Below are 3,811 nucleotides of genomic sequence, written 5' to 3'. Positions count from 1 at the left end.
AACTTTTTTGTCCTCAACAAGATTATTTACTTTTTGCTCACTTATACTCTTTTAGCTTAGTATTATTGATTTTGATTTTATTTTCATTAAAAAAAATAAACTATCATTTTAGCCCATGAAAGTATCACTACAAGAAAATAGATATATACCAGCGGAAGTTTATAATGACGACATTAAAAACCGTTAAGTATAGATAACTTATACCCGCAGACAAATTAACTATTGTTGGTATAGATGTCACTATAACAACCGTTGAGTACAACCGTAGACAAATTAACTATTGTTGGTATAAATATGACAAATTAACGATTATGGGTATGTCACTATAACAATGATGAAAGTAAATTTGTCACTAATTGTTATAGTGACATACCCATAATCGTGGGTATAGACATCAATTTCTAAAATAGAAGCTAATTTTTCAATTGTTTTTGAAAGTTTGGATTACCTGCCCTTTGAAAATTTTCAATAGAACCAACTCTAAATTTAGTCAAATTGTCTAGATCCCTAATTCATATTCCTAGTTACGAGAACATCTTTCATAGAGTAAACTTCTCCTTGCGTCCAAGATGAGATCATCTTCTATCTTCGCTCCAAAATCATTTTCCCTAAAATTATTTCCCCAAATTATGAAATCCTCTTCTTTTTTCTTTTGTCATTGACCTAATCAATTTATTTGCGATTGCACTTGTTGTTGCTCATCTTAATCGATTTTTCTAGGGTTCTTGTTTTTTGCTTTGGCATGTTTATTGTGTTCGCCCTTTCATTGGGCCTTGCATTTCGGGTTTAAGGTTCATATTCTTATCATAAAATCCTCAATTATTTCCCTTTTATCATTATCAATCATACTCACAGTATACTTACCCTCTTCTTGTTCATACTTTGCAGAGAAACAACACATTCTATATTTTCGGCGTTTACTGCGTTTTTGACATTGGCAATTCTCGCACCACATGACGATTTCATCATTGTTACGTTTTTCATTTAATACTTATACAAGTATTTTTATTTTAAGGTTTTTGTTTTTCATCAAACGGTGACAATTGATGGAACTGCTTCCACAGTTCACACTGATTATTATCTAATTTATGGTAGAAGCAGAGCATTGCCTACATTACTTAACTTTTTTGTGAAAATGTTAGGGGTAATTCATTACCGCACATAATGATTCTTCTTTATTCATTGGATTGTATCTGGTTATTGATTTATTTGCTTTTTTTTTTGTTAAGGGGTTCTGAAATTCTCTTCAAAAATTTCAAGTCTAAAGAAACAGTTACATATCCTTATGATGTTAGTGGAATCATAAAGCCTTCAAACTATAATGAAATTTTGTTTTTATATCAAGCAAAATGGTGAGCAATAACATTAACATTGCTAAATGTAAATGTTACTCTTCTGTTATTACAGGTGTTGATTTGGATTATTATACCAACACTTAGGGGTTCAACCATGGCAAACACTAAAAATGCCCTTCGTTTTTCATCAGTTTCTAATATATTCCAAGGTTGTTTTTTATTTTTCCACTTTCATCACAAATTGTAAAAGCTACAGGAGTTGTCACACAAACAGTGTGGGTAGGTGCTATTTACCACCTCATGCTTTACATGTTGGCCAACCATGTATGTAAATCACGAACTACATTCTCTTGATTGCTCAAGCATTTGAACCCTTTTACAATTTTTATCATGTTTATTAAGAAAATTAAGTCTTAAAGATTAAGATATGTCAAAAAGTCTTACATTAAGAGGAAAGCATTTAATGGAAAAATATATTCTTAAAGGACTTCCAATTGATCTTAGGAGAGACATCAAATGCCACCTCTGTCTTGAACTAGTTCGAGGAGTAAGTCATGAGACATCAAGTTTTTATTTATTCTATAAGATAGTTTTTAATTTCGGGCATGACCATGTCGCGATCTTTGATATCCTAGAGAAATCACACTCAAATTTGGCTGATGCAACCACAATCACGGGGTGAAGACATAAAAATTTAGGATGTCACAATCTATATTGTGGTCGCATATCTTTCTTTAAAACCCTGATTATCAATCCATATCATGATTATATTGAAGGACAAATATGATTTTTTTTTTTAACAGGTTCCATTGCTTGATCAAATGGATGAGAAGATGTTAGACGCAATATGCGAAAGACTAAAGCCTGCATTGTACACTAAAGGAACTTATCTTGTTCGCGAAGGTGATCCAGTAAACGAGATGTTATTTATAATTCGAGGCAATCTTGATTCTTACACCAAAAATGGAGGTTGGGTCAGATTCTTCAAGTCATGTCGAATCGGACCAGGTGATTTCTGTGGTGAAGAACTGTTGACATGGACCTTAAATCCAAGACCAAGTGTGATACTCCCTTTTTCAACAAGAACACTTAAAGCTATCTCAAAAGTTGAAGTCTTTGCACTCATAACTGAAGACCTTAAGTTTGTTGCGTCTCAATTTAGAAGACTACATAGTAAACAACTTAGGCATAAATTAGGAATTATTGGAACAAGTTGAGCATAAATTATAAAAAAGTTGGTTTTCCAAATCAATTATTTTAGTTTCTTGCTCAAATTTATTGACTCATATATATAAATTATTGTATATTTATATTTGGGTTAATTTTATAAATTAAAATATTAAATTATTATACATTTTTTATTGATAATAAAAAATAATATTTATAGTAGATTTGTTATTGTTAAACCCTATATCGACGGTGAGGTGAGATGTCCATACATAAAATTAAATGTTTAAAGCAACTGACAAACATCTGTAACTATAAGTAATTATGTACCACGAAAAAAAAAAAACTAGTGGCATAGATAATTTTGGTTATACCTACGTTTTTATACTTTTATCTATAGATTTTTACTGTCAATAAAAGTAAAATTTCTTGTAGTGTATAGAATATTGTATTTTAGTCTCGGACTTAATAATAAAATCTAAATTAATAATTGAATCATTTAATTTAGTCTTTAACATTATAATGGTTCTAGATTAATTTAATTATAAATTATATATTTCAAAAATTATTTTAATAATTAAAAAATTAAGTTTAATTTTTATTGAATTAATGATCAAAATGACATTATGTTATATTTTGAAGAACTAAAATGTTAGGTTACCTAGAAAAACTATTGGAGTACTACCAATACTATAATGGACGGTGACATTTAATTGCTTCGATTCAAACTCAACAAAATAGAGGTTTTCCCTATCTTCAATAGCCCACACATGTAGGGAGTTGAATTCATGTGCAATTCACCTTTAAACAAAAAATTATTAATTCTACCGACGACTGATAATGACAATTTCAATTTTTTTAAAATTATTTGTTTAAAAAGACTGTTATTTCTTTAAAATAATTATAATTTTAAATGTTTTTATTCAATTAATTTCGATTTTTCTCTTATAGTTTTTCAACTGTGGCAATTTAAAACATTCAATGCATTTAGGATTATCTCGTTGAGACGAGGCTCTAAAGAAAACTTGATTTTTTGAAAAGTGTTAAGGTAAATTTGAATTTTTGAAAAGTTATGAGAATATGATATAATTTGATGAGTATAGAGTAAAAATTTATTTATTTTAAATGATCAAAATTATCAAGTATTGTTAATATTTTTTTCTTCTTTTAAATTTTTTAATTGTTTAAATCTTAACTCAAATCAGTTAAATTGTGCACTCATCTAAGTAAGAATTTCTATCAATAGGTTGATCTACCTAAATAGAAAGCTGGAATAGTTTTTGGTTTGGACTTGGGTGCAATTGTTTACACAAATAGAACTAAAAGATAAAATATTTATAGGGCCTGTC

General features: G+C 28.9%; 1 long non-coding RNA gene across 2 annotated transcripts; it reads left to right on the top strand.

The window, feature by feature from the left end:
* Positions 1–309: 309 nt before the first annotated feature.
* LOC101505862 (uncharacterized) lies at positions 310–2,599 on the top strand. 2 transcript variants are annotated; one of them, XR_003472420.2, is made up of 4 exons: positions 310–791; positions 889–1,290; positions 1,408–1,574; positions 2,099–2,599. It is a non-coding gene; the product is annotated as an uncharacterized lncRNA (long non-coding RNA). The 2 variants fall into 2 exon arrangements; XR_003472419.2 differs by having other exon boundaries at positions 889–1,574.
* Positions 2,600–3,811: the final 1,212 nt, after the last annotated feature.

This window comes from Cicer arietinum, chromosome 4 (assembly GCF_000331145.2).
Source record: "Cicer arietinum cultivar CDC Frontier isolate Library 1 chromosome 4, Cicar.CDCFrontier_v2.0, whole genome shotgun sequence".
Taxonomy (NCBI): Eukaryota; Viridiplantae; Streptophyta; class Magnoliopsida; order Fabales; family Fabaceae; genus Cicer; species Cicer arietinum.
The sequence above is the reverse complement of the archived record's forward strand: the minus strand, read 5'-3'. Positions and strand labels throughout refer to the sequence as shown.